This window comes from Nycticebus coucang, chromosome 8 (assembly GCF_027406575.1).
Source record: "Nycticebus coucang isolate mNycCou1 chromosome 8, mNycCou1.pri, whole genome shotgun sequence".
In the NCBI taxonomy this organism is placed as follows: domain Eukaryota; kingdom Metazoa; phylum Chordata; class Mammalia; order Primates; family Lorisidae; genus Nycticebus; species Nycticebus coucang.
This window is the reverse complement of record NC_069787.1, coordinates 26,507,411-26,524,435: the sequence shown is the minus strand read 5'-3', so window position 1 is coordinate 26,524,435 and position 17,025 is coordinate 26,507,411. Positions and strand designations below refer to the sequence as shown.

Genomic DNA, 17,025 nt, shown 5'->3' with positions numbered 1-17,025 from the left:
ACTTGAATCCACAAAACCTAAGTAGGGAGACAGAAAAGGTAAAAAGCTGTGGATAAAGTTAATAGCTAAAAGAAATCTGCATGAAATGCCTTGCCAATAGTATTAATTGCTGAGTAATTAAAATATAAGGGCCCAATGACAGCAGATTGGTTTAAAAATTATATTCATGTAATAGTAGAATATAATATAGTCACTAAAAAGAAGATTATGGGGGCCATAGAAAAATGTTCTTTTTTTTTTGAGACGGAGTCTAACTCTGTTGCCCTAGGTAGAACACTGTGGCATCATCATAGCAACCTCAAACTCTTTTTTTTTGTAGAGACAGAGTCTCACTTTATGGCCCTTGGTAGAGTGCCATGGCCTCACACAGCTCACAGCAACCTCCAGCTCCTGGGCTTAAGCGATTCTCTTGCCTCAGCCTCCCAAGTAGCTGGGACTACAGGTGCCTGCCACAGCACCCGGCTATTTTTTTGTTGCAGTTTGGCCGGGGCTGGGTTTGAACCCGCCACCCTCGGCATATGGGGCCGGCGCCCTACTCACTGAGCCACAGGCGCCGCCCGCAACCTCTTAAGCTCAAGAGATCTTCTTGCTCAGCCTCCCTAGTAGCTGGGATGAGGTCTTGCTCTTTTTTCAAGCTGGTATCGAACTCCTGAGCTCAAGGGATCCACCCACCTTGGCCTCCCAGAGTGCTTAGATTATAGGCATGAGCTATCATACTTAGCCTGGAAAAATGTTCTGATACAGCCCTGGATAAAATTTATATTATAAAGAGTAAAAATTTATATTATATAACATATTATATTTTACTTCCACCTGAGTATAACGTAATTTTTGATTCTTGCCAAATTCCTACAAAACAAAACAAAAATACAGAATAGAGAGCAAAACCAAAAACCCACAGGCAAATGTATGACAGAATCAGGTCATCAGGTATCACTTCAAACACTACAGTACAAGCAGATGCGGAGAAGCTAACTCTAACCACAAGCTGTATGGGGTCGTGGCGGCCATATGAGAAGCAGCAGAGGGAAACAACAGGACAACTGAAGAACTTGAGAAGGGAACCCCCCAAATTGCCACTAAGTACTAAATGGAAAGTGTGGTCAGCCAAATTTTAAAAAGAATCTGAAACCAGGGCTGTGAGGTATTTCTCATTCCAATAAAAAGTCAGTGCAAAAGGCTGGCATAAAGAAAAGTCTTTGCCAGGCGTAGTGGCTCACACCTATAGTCCCAGCACTCTAGGAGGCCAAAGCAGCAGGATTGCTTGAGGCCAGAAGTTTGAGAACAGCTTGAGTAACGTAGCAAGTTACTTATTTATTTGTTCTCTACAAATAAATAAATAATCAATCAGGCACGGGGGTATGCACCTGTAGTCCCAGGTCCTAGGGAGGCTGTGCAGAATGTTCGCTTGAACTGAGGAGGTAGAGGCTGGACCTGTGATGGCTCCAATGCACCTCAGCCTACCAATGCAGCAAGACCTTGACTTAAGTAAATAAACAGAGAGATAGGAAAACAGATAAATAAATAGGTGAATAAACGAATACATAAGGAAAGTCTGAAGAATCATAGTGATTATGAACTCAAAATTGAGCTACTAGATCTCCATTTGGGCATAATACCCCATACTGGGGGAAAACTGCTTGAAACAGGATCAAATTTGTAAAGAACACAGAAAATCTTACAGAAAGAAAGAAGGAGCAGGGCCCCCACAAAAAGAGGAAAAGAACAGAGCCGCGTTTATTAGAAAGCAGACCAGGAGCCCAGTAGTGGAAAGCAGCCCCAAATAGAGAGCTCTGTGAAATTAGAAGTTTTATCTAAATCAAGCCTCTCCCTTCTAAAAGTTCAGAAAAATCACTTTCACATAACATAAAAATGTACAACAGAAAAATCAGAGGTCACATGCTATACAAAGTTATAAGAAAAAAAGAGTAACATCGTACAGAAAATGAAAGCAAACATCAAACACGTGCCATTTACATGTCTGTAACTATTATTTCAGGATGAACTAAAAGACATTAAGAAAATGATATAAGGCCACTCGAAGCCTGAATGAATAACATCAATCAGATTAGAAAGAATAAATCTGAAAAAAAAAATACTACAGAAAAGAGGAAATATACTGGAAGGATAAGATGATAAAACAAATAATGCCTTAAAAGAACTAAGCATTAAAATAAGTCAATATATATGTATGTGTGTGTCTACATATACATATATCAGGAAAAAACTGAAGACAATGATAGGATTTGGAGAAAATTGTCACATGTAGTGAGGAAAGGTAAATGAGATCCAACATATAGAAAATAGGAATCCCTAAAGAGGAAATTAAAGGGAAAGAATTGTCCTTAATACTCCAATACTTAAAACTATAATTCAAAGAAACGCTCTTAAATTAAAAAAAAAAAAATCTGAAACTATTATTGCAAAGCAACACTAGAAACTTCAGCATATCTCGTCCAAATGACCAACACTTAAGACATACTCTAAACGGCTGGACTGCAGACTTATGCCAGAAGAAAATGGAGCAGTATGTTTAAGATATTCAAAGAAAAAAATGTGAACAAATAATTTTAATTCATCAAAAATTGTGGCTTAAGTATAAAGCACATAGCAAACTGTTGTCAAAATACAGGAATGCAGGGAATCCAGTTCTATAAGCCCTTCTTGAAAAATCTAACAGAAAGCGAGCTTTAGACAAAAATGATGAAAGACATGGATAGAAGCTATTCAGAGCATTGAATATTCTTACCCATGTTATTAAAAGGTTAGAGTTAAAAGGAGGAGTATAGTATAAATGGCTAACTGCCCTGAAAAGATAGATATAATACAATCATTGAAAATTAATAGAGAGGGCTAGGCACAGTGGCTCACATCTGTAATCTTAGCACTTTGGGAGGCTGAGGCAGGAGGATGGCTGAGGCCAGAAAACTGAGACCACCCTGAGCAAGATGGGGACACCTTCTCTACAAAACAATAGAAAAATTAGCCAGGAGTTGTGGTGGGTGTATGTAATCACCTCTACTTGGGAAGATGAGGTAAAAGGCTCACTTGAGCCCACGAGTTTGAGGTTGCAGTGAGCTGTGATAATGATGCCACTGCACTCTAGCCTGGCTGACCAAGTGAGACTCTATCTCAAAAAGATTAATTGAGAGAAGGAAAAAAAATAATGAAGAGAGATGAGGGATAGTGTATATAATAAACTGTGTAATTCTTCTCAGCAATCATAATTGGTAGTAGCATCATTAGTATTGTTATTCTGAGACTGGTTTAAATTATGGAACATTCTTTTTTTTTCCATTTTTTTTTTTAATTGTTGGGGATCACTGAGGGTACAATAAGCCAGGGGAACATTCTAATTATATCATCTCCTGTATTCTTGAGAACCAGAATAGTCAACATGGAGGAAAGGAGATGCAACAGATAAGGGGTTCGATATAAGCTCTGTAATCCTGACTATGACATGGAAATACCAGAATGGACTCCAGAGACCGGTACCTAACCAGCAACAAAGAGCATGCTTAGCATGGAGACAATCATTTTGAAACCCAAATTTCCACCAAAAGAAACCAAGGTTTCTAAGATAAACGTCTGATTTCAGTTCTCAGATAGGAAATGTACAAGGTTAGTCTGAAACATTTGTCACAGCAGTGTGCAAAGAAGCTATCAAGGCCCAGTGGGTCCTATCAAGAGGACCAAGAAGGCAATGTAAGGAGGTTTACTAACCAGAGAGGAAAATCTGATCTTCACTAAAAGAGAAGAAATACCAACGCCTGAAACGCACTAGCATGTTTAAATTCAAGGTTCACACAAATATTCAAACGTGATGGTAACATTCAGAGGATGATAGTGCACCAGTTCGAAATTTTGAAAATCAATGAGAAAGAGAAATAATCAGGCAATTTATCCTGTAATATCCAGATGAACAGCACTGCTGGGTAACCCAAGAGTAGGTGAAGAACAAAATTATAAAAGCATACAGGCCAACAAGTAAAACTCGAGTATCACGATTTTGCCTTTACTAATGAATTAATGGATGTAGGCAGCAAGCATTAGTCACTATTAACATCACGAAAAGAAAGACAGCCAGACACCAAGTGCCTCACGAGTGAAAGAACACACTGCCACCTGGAGTCTTGCACTAACGGGATCAAACACCAGCCTCTGGATACAACTGCCAAGAAGGTGAAGGAACCTGATAAACTGAGAATATAATCAGCAAAATCCAAACTCTGGGGAACACTATAGCTCCAGAGGCCGAGGTTCTCCAAAAGGTAAAGTGTAAATAAAAGAAAGGAATAGACAGAAAAACTGTGGACTTAGAAAAATGACCATCACGTGTTCCAAAAGTGAACAATACTAACGTATGGTGTATCAGGACACACACATTGGTGATCAAATAATAAACAAAGGCGCCGGGTGCAGTGGCTCACACCTGTAATCCTTGCACTCTGGGAGGCCAAGGAAGGAGGACTGCTTGAGCTCAGGAGGTGGAGACCAGCCTGAGCAAGATTGAGACCTGTCTCTACTAAAAACAGAAAAACTAGCTGGGTATGGTGGTGCACACCAATAGTCTCAGCTACTCAGAAGGCTAAGGCAAGAGGATTACTCAAGTCCACAACATTCTACCTAGGGCAAAAGAGTGAGACTCTGCACACACACCCCCCGCAAAAAAAGAGAGGGAGGGAGGGAGGGAGCCAGGAAGGAAGGATAAACAAAGGGAAATGATTACTATAAACATCAAAACACTACTAATTTTCGGAAGGGGCTATGACTGGAACAGGGCATGTTAAGGGGCTTCTGGGTGGCTGGCAAAGTTCAATTTCTTGACTTGAGCAGCAGTTATAAGGTTGTTTACCTTAAAATAATTCTTATATAAATATATATATGCATATATTTGAATGCTGTCAGTAAGTAGCCACACATATCTATTACAATGTAAATTTACACTAAATTTAAAATTCAGTTCCTCAGTTATGCTAGCACACATCTGAGTTATGCTGGTTCAATAGTCAGTGGCTGCCTACATAAAAGTGAACTGATTTGTATATGGTGTGTATAGTGAGGCAGTGGTTTTCTATAATTGTGTTTTACTTCATAAAAGAAAATTAAAGTACATGCCCCTCAAATACCTTAAACTCATGAATGTTGGGCAGCACCTGTGGCTCAAAGGAGCAGGGCACTGGCCCCATATGCCAGAGGTGGCAGGTTCAAACTCAGCCCTGGCCAAAACTGCAAACAAAAATAAAAACAAACAAACAAACACATGAATATTGGCTATTCTTTGAAGTAATGTCAAAGGGCACACATGTCTAGAAGAGTGAAAACTGGTGTGGAAACATTTTATGCCAATACACAGCAGGAACCCCAACAAGTCAAACGGGTCTGATTTCAAGTTTCTGGTACATGGCACCAGAAACCTTCATCTAATGTAGCTGTGCTCAGCAAAGGTTAATAAACTCTTCTCCATTATGGACTGGTAACCAATCATTTCAATTATCATTCAACTTTTATTGGACAGGGGAACATAGAAGGTGATGGTAAAATAGGGCAGCAGAGTCCCTGCCAAATGGACCCTCCAAACAAGGCACGTAAGATACGTAACCCAATTATACCCAAGGAGCACAAGGAAGTCTCATTCCGCTGAGATGGACATCCTTAGGTCAGACTCACCACACCTCCATACAGGTGCTGAGCTCCGAGTAAAGTTTTAAGGAGGAATTTCCTCAGAAGAGCTTCAAAGGAGGTGTATGAAAGGTAAAAATGGGGCGGCGCCTGTGGCTCAGTGAGTAGGGCGCTGGCCCCATATGCCGAGGGTGGCAGGTTCAAACCCAGCCCCGGCCACACTGCAACAAAAAAATAGCCAGGTGTTGTGGCCGGCGCCTGTAGTCCCAGCTGCTCTGGAGGCTGAGGCAAGAGAATCGTGTAAGCCCAAGAGTTAGAGGTTGCTGTGAGCCTTGTGACGCCACGGCACTCTACCGAGGGCGGTACAGTGAGACTCTGTCTCTACAAAAAAAACAAAAAAAGAAAGGTAAAAATGGAAATTCAGCCTATAGAGTCCTAAAAATGTTTCCAAGCAGGGTAAATGGCATGAGAGAAATGGGAGGCTAGGTGTTCACGCACATCAAAGTGAGATCTATAAAAACATGTGTTACATAAAGAGCAGAGGGCTGAAAAAATGTATTTAGAGGTCAAAACACACAACATCAGAGCCTAATGGACACAAAGAAAGGGGTGTCCACTAATCCTTTTCAGTTGTCAGGAAGACATGTGTCAGTGCTACAAAAGAGGATAATTATAAAGGAGGCATTTTGAATAAACTAGAGGAAAAAGGATGGAGAAAGAAACATCTTAACTACTAAATATACTGTCAAGGCAGGGCAAGGTGGATCACGCCTGTAATCCAACACTCTGGGAGGCCAAGGCGGGTGGATTACTTGTGCTCACAGGTTCAAGACCAGACTGAGCAACAAAGAGATCCTGTCTCTAAAATAGCTGGACGTTGTTGCAGCCACCTGTAGTCCCAGCTACTTGGGAGGCTGAGGTAAGAGAATCACTTGAGCCCAAGAGTTTGAGGTTGCTGCGAGCTGCGCTGCCACAGCATGGCACTCTACCGAGGATAACAAAGTGAGACTGTCTCCAAAAAAAAAAAAGATACACACACTTCCAACTGAGCCAGCCTCTAATTATCCAGGGAAGATATCAATATTTTCTTTAAAATAATGTAATGGACACTAAAACATAATGAGAAAAAAATATAAGACTACAGAAATTGTGATCCAGTGTAATGAAGAGAGCATTAACAAAGGTGCATTAACAGTTAAAAGGCGTGGGAAAATCAATAACTTCAAGTCATACTTTAGTTATCATGCGACATGCCATACACCTTTGAGTCAGGGTAAAAGATGCCTGTCTAAAAAGAATGCTAGAATGGGTTAAGGGCAGGAAGAAGAGAAACGAAAACCAACAGGGTCTAATCTCTCCCTCTATTCCAGTCTCTTTTGATCTCAGAAAGTCCATCATGGGTTTACTAGTGTCTGGATAGGATCCAAATATTCTCTTCAGCTCTCTTTCACATTTTATTCTATCGAGAAAGATTTGGCAACTGAAATCTATTATGATGTCAAAAGGTAGCTGACAACATAAAATGTAACCCGCTGAGTTGATGCCGCACACGGCTAAATTTACAACAACATGAGTATCATAAAAATTATAAGAACTGCAAATTAACCACTGATTTCTAGTTCACTGACATAAATAATGGTAAGGACCTGGATAACTTCCAAACATCTTTACCACTGTTTAATTTGTCAAAATCTATCAAGAGCATTTCAACCACAAACCTGTCCTCTAAGGTGCATTTCATTCCCGTCCTCGGATTAGCATCAGTGGCAACCCAAGTCAGACTGCGTAATTGCCAGGGCTCCTGAAGGGGTCTTCTCTCCCTCCCGCAATTCCTCAACGCGTCAGTGTCTCAATCTTTTCTTAAGTGCCATTCTTACCCTCAATTAGTTATTGAAGATGATTTAGAAATTTGGCTCTCATTTTGTTAAGAGATGTCTCTCTCTGCTTTCAAAATGAGTCCCTCATTACAGTGTTAAGGTTCCTACTGAGCTCAAATTAGCAAGATTTTCTGTTTACTTCATATTTGTGAACCAGGAATGCTGGTAGCAGTATGGTGCGAGAGAGCAGTTAGCTGATGGCTGTTGGGAAACCCAGCGGGTAGAGAGGTCACACATTGAAACAAAATGACAAAGACAGTAATTCTTCTCTGAGAGTGAGTTAGATTCAGAACCACATGGCTACCTCCACCGACAATCAACTCTACTCCTATTCATGACATGAAAAGAATATGTGTTTAATACACGTACAAAATCTCTCCTGAAAAATCATATTTCATTCATAGTAAATTTAAAATCACATTTAAAGTATGTTATTGCTCATGGGCAAACACCAGGATATAGTTAACAATAATAAAAATGGCTAAGGAATTGTTTGATATGAAAGACCAATGCCTTTAAAAAAAAAATCCTTCCAGGAGGAATGATCTTTTTATGCATATATGTATGTGCCTGTGTGTGTATAACCTCCCGCCCACTGTCCACCCACTGATTGATATCTAGAACAAATTTACAATACTGCCGAAAAGAAACAAATTAAATGTTTGGCCATAATATTTTTAGCAAAAACAATCCATTGGTAGTTTCATTGTCTAAGTAGAAGCTATATATGCATTTGTGCAGAAACTAGGCAGTTCTAACTCTTTGATTAGGGCTAATCATTGAGTGTATGGAGATGTTTGATAGATACTAAGTAAACCTAGCATACACTCCTTGCACCCAAATTGGTTTATTTCACATTTCTGTATTTTGGGGAAAAAGCAATTTCTGTATGACAGATGCACCTGGAGTTTACCACGCGGCCTACACACAGAAAGGGCTGTGGAGTCGTAGATCTAGCAACAATGAGAAAATTACATTTTATTCTTATTTGCCAAAAAAAAAGAAAGCATATTTTCTTCCTATGAATCCTGTTTGTACTGAGTTAGTCCATGTCTACACGAGAGTAAGTCAATAGTAGAGATGAAACATCGATCTGCGTAAATCAAAGCTCCCAGTCATCTGCTACTCTAGACAATGTTGCTTTGGCCTCAAATGGACCCTACCAGCTGCCTATTAATTTAAAACAAACAAAAAACAAACATTCACAAAATAAGCCATTAATCCTTCATTTCTCTTTACCTGTGTAAATATGGCCTGAATGTCTCTATCAATGTCAGAGAGCCATTATATAACTAAACGTTTTCACAGGGTGGGATAATTTCTAAGCCATAGAACGGAATGAAGTTCTAAGAGTGGGTGATATAACAAGAATGCCTTCTTTTGGCATCCTCAACAAAGTCTTCATGTACAAACAGAGTTCCAAAAATACATGAGGCAAAACCTGACAGAACTGAAGGGAGAAAGAGGCAATTCAACAACAGGACAGAACAAGACATGATCAGCAAGGAAACAGAAGACAGGCATAACACTGTGAACCAGCCAGACCTGACAGATATCCGTACAAATTTCCATCCCAAAGCAAAAGAATATACATTATTCTCAAGGACATTCTTCAGGACAGACCATATGCTAGGCCATAAAACTTGCCATACTATATTTAAAAGTATGTTCTCCAATTACAGTGGAATTAAGTTACAAGTCGATAACAGAAAGAAATCTGGGAAATTCATAAACATGCAGAAATTAAATGATGCACTCCTACAAAAAGAACCAAAGGTCAAAGAAGTCAAGACAAAAATCAGAGGGCAGCGCCTGTGGCTCAGTGGGTAGGGTGCCGGCTCCATATACCAAGGGTGGCAGGTTCGAACCCAGCCCCGGACAAACTGCAACAACAACAACAACAACAACAAAAAAAGCTGGGCATTGTGGCAGGTGCCCATAGTCTCAGCCACTTGGGAGGCTGAAGCAAGAGAATTGCCTAAGCCCAATAGGCAGAGGTTGCTGTGAGCTGTGATGCTACAGCACTCTACCAAGGGGGACAAAGTGAGACTCTGTCTCTAAAAAAAGGAAAAAAAGACAAAATCAGAAAACACTTTGAGATGAATGAAAATAAAGATATACTAAAAGTTAGGAGAGACAGGTGAAGCAATGCTCAGAGCAGAATTTATAGCTATAAACACCTATATTAAAAAAGAAAAAAATATTTCAAATGAATAATTGCTTAGAGTTAATCACCTAGTTAGCAAATCCGCCAACATATCCTAGAACTTGATTCACCAGGCATAAGACTGAGTAACTTCTAAAGCAGTCATTTTTATTCAGTAAAGACACAAGTTTGAAAGTATATCATCTAAAATGTCCCCCAAGTTTTTTATCTGTGGAAGTTTCTGGTAGAACATCAGTTTCTTCTTACTGATTTCCTAAATGAGAACGGAAATCACACAACAAGTTAGCAGAAAAAAATACAGCTTTGAAAAACACAGGTTCTTTGAATTTGAATCTGATATATTTTTCTGCTACACAAATATTTTCCCTTGTGAATACAATTTTTTTTGTGGCTTATCCTGTATATATGCTGCAAGCTACTAAATTTTGGCTTACTACTGCCATTCTCTTTTCTAGACAGCCATAGGCATTTTCACATACACATCAGAAATTACAAATCTATTTTACAAATCCATTATACAAATCAAGGATGGATTTTTGTTCTTAAAAACCACGAGGAAGTTATGGGGACCATGTGATATGGTCGAGGGACCTGAAATTCTGACTCTGGAAAGACAGTGGAGCACAGAGCATCTTACTAGTCAAGTGATCTAAAAAGGTGAAGCAGTGAAAATCTGGATTGTAAACGCAAACAGATCTTGGATCCAAATCTAACTCAGAATTGTTTTCCTTACACACATACATTGTTTTTTTCTTTTTTTTTTAACTTAGTCTTTCCAACAGTGAAATGACTCGGGTGCTACTGATAATATCTGCCTTTAAAATTTTTTAATACTAAAATAATTACAGACCAGAAGAAGCTGCAGGAATAGTGCAAAGAACCCTACATGCCTTCCCCCAGATGTGCACAATGGTGACATCTCATACAGCTGCTTACAATCTCAGAACCAAGGAAATGGCATTAGTACATCCCTGTTAACTAAATGAGATCTTACACAGCTTCAGTTACTTCCCCTGTAACTCCAGGCAATTTAATGTAGGTAATCTCTCTGAGCCTCAGTTTACTCACCCTTAAATTAACATACAGGCACTGAGAGGAGCTACTTCACAGTACTTCTAAGGATTCCCGATAAGATGGTTTCAGCACATTGCTTATAAAAATAGTTATCATGTGTAAGAACTTGATAAATGCTCGCATTATAATTACTAAACAAGACTTTTGGGATTTCCAGTGTGCTCTTACACTTTCCCCAAGGCTCTTCTTACTTCTAATATAGAGATGGCATCTGCCAACATTTATAGTCTGGTAACCCCAAAGGACCATAACACCAGAAAAACAACAAAATGCAGCCTACTGTAAAGACTGAAAGGAAATCTAACTCAGAATTGTTTTCCTTACACACATACATTGTTTTTTTCTTTTTTTTTAACTTAGTCTTTCCAACAGTGAAATGACTCGGGTGCTACTGATAATGACTTTTGATGCCTTTGGGAGAAAAAGGAGTAGACCAACTAAAATAGCTGAATCTTAAACTGATAATCTGAAAGGAATCGTACTTCAGCTTTGTGTCATATTGTTGTGGGAAAAGGGTATTTTCTCCTCGATGAGTTTTTAAGTCTCAATTAGATTTTTTTTCGGTTGTGTGTTTGATTGGGCCGTTGTTGTTATTGTTTGTTTTTTGACACAGAGTCTCACAGTGCCTTGGCATCTGCCTAGCTCACAGCAACCTCAAAGTCCTGGGCTCAAGCTATTCTCCTGCCTCAGCCTCCTCAGCTACTGGGACTATAGGTATGAGCCACAATGTCCAACTAATTTTTCTATTTTTAGTAGAGATGGGATCTTGCTCTTGCTCAGGCTGCTCTTGAACTCCTGCACTCAGGGATCCTCCTGCCTCGCCTTCCAGTAGGATTACAGGCATGAGCCATCACACCTGGCCTCAATTAGATTCTTTGACTCAAACAGATCATCAAATACAAGCTTGGATCTACCCTGCCAGTCTCCAAACCTGCTGGTGTCCACACTCAAGGAGAGCAGGACTCTAAGAGCTGAGCCTCTTCCCAGGTCTTAAATGAATCTCTGTTTGAATGTACCTGCACATGCAATAAAGAACCATGTGTACAAATAGTTCCAGTTCCACGCTAGGGACTATGCCTGGGCCCTTAGCCCCGACGAATGTGTGAGTCTATCCAAGGCCCCTGTGGCTTTGGCATGGCAGACACAGGTCAGTACCCAGAATGCCCCCGGGCCTTACCTTCTTCACAGCTACATTTTAAATATACAAGTGTTTAATTTATAATGAGGAAAGAAGAACTTTGCTGGGTTTTCCCCTAGGTCTGAAATTTTCATACTTTGAGGAGGGGTAAATGATCAACCTTAATTTAAGGAATTTTTTTGTCTACCTTTTTTCCTATTCTATTTTTTTTTCCTTTTTGCAAATTAGCCTCATTTTCAAAACCTGCCTCCCACAAACGTTCTGAAACCCTAAAGTGTCTGCTCTGTTTCTTTTAATAGACATTATTTGGAATCAGTTAAAAGGACAAATAATATGTCCACTCATCAGCCAAACAGCTAAAGTAGACAATTTTGGTTCATTTTAATACTCAGACCTCTCTTCTGTTCTTCTTAAGTCAGAGCAAATAAGAATCATATTTGGATCGTTTCAGCTTTGATTTCAGATTAGGGTAGGAATCTTAAACCAAGAGATCATTAAGGACATTACTTAGTGCTAAGATCAGAGGAAAATCATTTAACAAATACAGGACTTGATCCATTTTACACCACATATATCAATTAACGTGCCTGTAAGCCTTGGTTTCGCACTCTCAAGATTTATGTGTAAATGGGTTAAAGAAAAGGCTTGGGGATATGGGGAAGCAACTTATTTTTTATTTTATAAAATATACCAACACAGTCAAACCCTGGTTTCCTACCTGAATTGAAAAGAAGATGCCTTTAATTCTGTGTGCCACTACCCCTTGTCCAGTTCCAACTCCCTTTTTCTCAACATGAACATATGTTTCCCTTAAAATTACTTCTTTTTTCCTATCCTGGTGTTATGCAAGATCCCTGCTTATTTTGGCGATTGAAACAAAATAAGAAGAGCCACCCAGAGTTCTCCATTCCAAAGGGAGGAGCTTCCCAAGAAAAGCAAGGTTTTATTGTTGTATTTCCTTTCAGCACTGCCGAAGAGGCAAGAGGTACTCCTCACTGAAGAAATTCAGTACAGAAGAGGGAGCTGGTCCTGAAGTACTTATTTAAACCATGAATGGCATTGAATGGCAGGTGTGGCAGGGACTATCTGTAGGCTCATGATCACTCATTGCATGTAAAAACAAACAAAAACACCAGAAATTGGCACTATGTGTATATGGAGTAAGATGGTCAAGTAGGTCCAATAGGCAATCAGTAATGGTGCTTTTTGAACAGAGTGTGGAGAAAGGGGATGTTTTTTATTTCAGAGAGAGCCCAGGATAAATCAAATTCTCAGATTAAAATGGCAAACCTTGACTTTATTTTTAGGATCAAAGTGCTCACTAAAATCGCCATAGGCCTAGGTGAAAGCTTTAAAAATTGAGGAGGGGCTAGCATACTTATGCAAGAAAAACAGAGAGGCTTGCATATAGGATATTGGTTTCAATGAGGAAGGGTGAACGCCAAAAACAGTATAAGAACTAATCACTCACATAATAGATCACTGTGAGCAAAGCTCGCCTGCAGATGTTGGAGTCAGTGATCTAAGCCTCACACTTGGAAAGGTTGTGTGACTGGAGCCATGATATATAAAGTAAGACGCAAGTGCCAAAGTTTTGATTTAGCCAAGCAAACGTGACTGTTTTTATTGGGTGGAAGAGATATTTTTTTCACTGAGCAAAGAATTACAGTAAACATCTGCTAACCATGACCACAGAAGAGGTGGTTGTTTTCATCCAAGGTCATTTTAAAGGAATAAATTTAATTAATAAAACCGCATAGTAATAGTATCCAACCTTCCAATAACTCTGCTTGCCTGTATCCACAGACCTATTCATTAAGGAAGCACTTTCCCATTAAGACTTCTTGAGGACCATGGATGTGGTATAAGGATTTCCCGTCCCAAGGGACGCTTGAAAACCCAAGTAGACTTTACTTCTTATCTCATTCCGCAGGCAGCTGTTTTCTAGAGGACTTTCTTGCTCTATTAGCTAGACTTTATTATGATACATATATTATTTAGGTAACTAAAGCCCCGTTTTTAAAAGGTGGAAATTAATGGGTTGAAAGCTTGACCTCACATATAAACCTCCCAGGCTGTGTCTCTCTGTCAAACCGCCTTGTTGAAAATAACTATAAGAATTAATATAATCCAGAATAATTTGGGTTTTTAAAAATTCCTTATTTGGGAATAAGGGAAGCTAGCAGGAAACTGAATTATTCAGGCTGATTGTCATTCAGACCCATCAAATTAGAGCTCAAAACATCACTTTGGCTTTGAATAACCAGCCGTAACTGCTCCAAAATGAGAGACACCCATAATTACCATTATTAAGTATTCCTTAATTAAGAAAAAATAATCAAATTCATAAAACCCCAACTCCCATTCTGAGTTAAGTGAACTTCTGCATCTGCCTTCAATATCAGGAGAGTCTTCTAGACTAGAAAAGCCAGTTTTATCTAAACTAGATGTTACCACTAAATAAAAATAAAGAACTAAAAGGTTTACTCTTTCCATCCAGAATAATGGGAATATGCTCAATCAATAAAACACTAAGTATGTGGAATGAAAAGAATATAGTGTCCCCCGTTGTCCACAAGGGATACAGTCCAAGGTTCTCAGTGCATGCCCGAAATCGTGAATTAGACCAAACCCTATGTATACTATGCTTTCTCCTATAAAGTTGAATTTATAAACTAGACACAGCAAGAGATTAAACAATAATAAAATAGGATAATCTTAACACTGTAAGTCATATGAATGTGGGTTCTGTCACTCACTATCTTACTGGACTGTTCTCACCTTTTTCAGACCATGGCTGAACTAGGGAGATCAAAACTGTGCATAAGAGGGATTTTTCTCTCTTGTGCTCCTTTTTTTTTTTTTTTTTTTTTTTTTTTGAGACAGAGTCTCACTATATCATCCTCAGTAGAGTGTCATGGCATCACAGCTCACAGCAACCTCAAACTCTTGGGCTTAAATCATCTTTTTGCCTCAGCCTCCCAAGTAGCTGAGACTACAGGCACCCCCCACAATGCCCAGCTATTTTTAGAGACAGGGTCTAGCTCTTGCTCAGGCTGGTCACAAACTCATTAGCTCAAGCGATCCACCCACCTTGGCCTATTTTCCCTCTTTTTTGATTTCTCTATTTCCTATGGAACTAAAACACAAAACAAGATTTCAGTAAGCTTGTTGAAAAAATATTAAATTCATCAACTCCATTTAGTCCAACAGTGACAGTATGGGACAGAGTTCCAGTTGTTGAAACAACTGTAATTGCTAGGCAGGAGCCTAGAAATGGGAGGCCATCCATGTTTCATCTTTTGTCCTTTGGTCTTCAATAAAGACCTATTAAACACTTCACAGGCACCAGTTACTATGTTCAGAGCCCATGTGTGTGTGTACTCACATGTGGGGTGTATCAGAAGTGGGAATAAGGGGTGAGGCGCCATCTTGTAAATGTTAACTGATACTTCATCTGGGGTAGTTATTAACATGGATTTCAGGGTTTGGTGAGTCTGTGAAATTATTACGTGTTTAACAATACTAAGAGTTATATGCTAAGAAATGAAGGGAGGAGAAAGAAATACAGTAAGCAAGCAAGTTGATACCCCAACTGCTCTTAAGGGACAATGAAAATTAGACAAGAAAAAGACAACAGCGGCCCCATCGTATTTCACAACTGCCAATACCTTCAGCTGTAAAAGAGAGCCAGCCTAATGTAACCCATTGAATCCCCCCAACACAGTCAAGATTCATTTCTATAAGTAACTCCAATATCACCGGCCAGTGTGGCCAGGAGTGGAATATAACCATGTGCCACTACACTAAATTATACTCAAGTAAAAATGTGATGTATCCATCCTATTTGTATAATCGAGGGATTAAATAAGCTCTAATTTTCAAGCCTTCAAAGAAAATCCCAAGCTTTGAAGTATATTCCCAGTGAAAGAGAACATGACAAATGTTATGAATAAAAAACAAAACAAAAACTTTGAAATAATTCTTTATCTTTTTAAAATTTCTTTACAAAATGCATTTTAACGTAATGCATTTCAACATACTTATCCATAAATGTAAATTTGTTTTGATAAAATGAAGAGGCTTCTAATCCAAATTGCACTGTGATGCTTTCTGCGCTGATCTGTTATAACTTAGTAATCAGAGTTAACAGACTGCCTAATTAACCAAGTCATCATTTGCCAAGATCCAAATATGGGATGAGTTGTGGGCCAAGGAGAAAATATGATGGACTTGAAAATTATTAATTCGGGGAAGCAATAAAAGCATGTGGAGTTAAAGTCCTTTGCTAAATTCTCGTCGTCTTTAATATCTTTAATTTTAATGTGAAAATAAAAACTATATTCATGCAGGGCACTTTAAAAAACATGTTTTACATCAACTAGCTAAGTGGACATGAGTAATTTTTAAGCCTGTAACAATTGATAAGGTAAAAACCATAGATGCCTTCTGAGAATAATGAATGACATCTTAGCACGTGTTAGCATCATACTCAGAATTTCACATGGCTCAAGATGTTTATTCTCCATATCAACCCTAAGCCTTTGGAAGGTACTGTTTTTATTTGCAAGTTATCAGATAAGAAAAACAAAGTTCAAAATACTTTGTTGCCTCTACCTTCCCCATCAGAATGTATGAATAAACAACAACATCCAACCCTTTCAAAATTCTTAGAAAAGTGGAATAAAAAATTCTGCAATTTAATTTACTAAAATTTCACTCATGGGCCAGGCACGGTGGCTCACGCCTGTAATCCTACCATTCTGAGAGGCCAAGGTAGGTGGACTGCCTGAACTCAGGAGTTTGAGACCAGCATGAGCGAGAAGGAGACCCCATCTCTATCTCAAAAAAATACAGGGTGAACAGAAAGTTGCTGTGCACAGTAAACTGCGCACAAACTTTATGTCCACCCTGTAGAAAAAATAAAAAGTGCCAGACATTGTGGCAGAAGCCTGTAGTCTCAGTTACCTGGGAGGGTGCGGCAAGAGCCCAAGAGTTTGAGATTGCTGTGAGCTACGACACCACGGCATTGTACCTTCGGGTAGCAGAAAGAGATTCTGTCTCAAAAAAAAAAAAATCCCCCCCACTTATGGAGGCTTTAGCTATTCATTTATTATGTACTCACTAGGAAATAATAAATTGTGGTA

At 39.1% G+C, this 17,025-nt stretch overlaps 1 protein-coding gene across 6 annotated transcripts in view; it reads right to left on the bottom strand.

Moving 5' to 3' along the window:
• The window catches only part of FOXP1 (forkhead box P1), a 616,360-nt gene that overhangs the window by 363,336 nt on the left and 235,999 nt on the right, over positions 1-17,025 (bottom strand). The gene's annotated exons all lie outside the window — the stretch shown is intronic.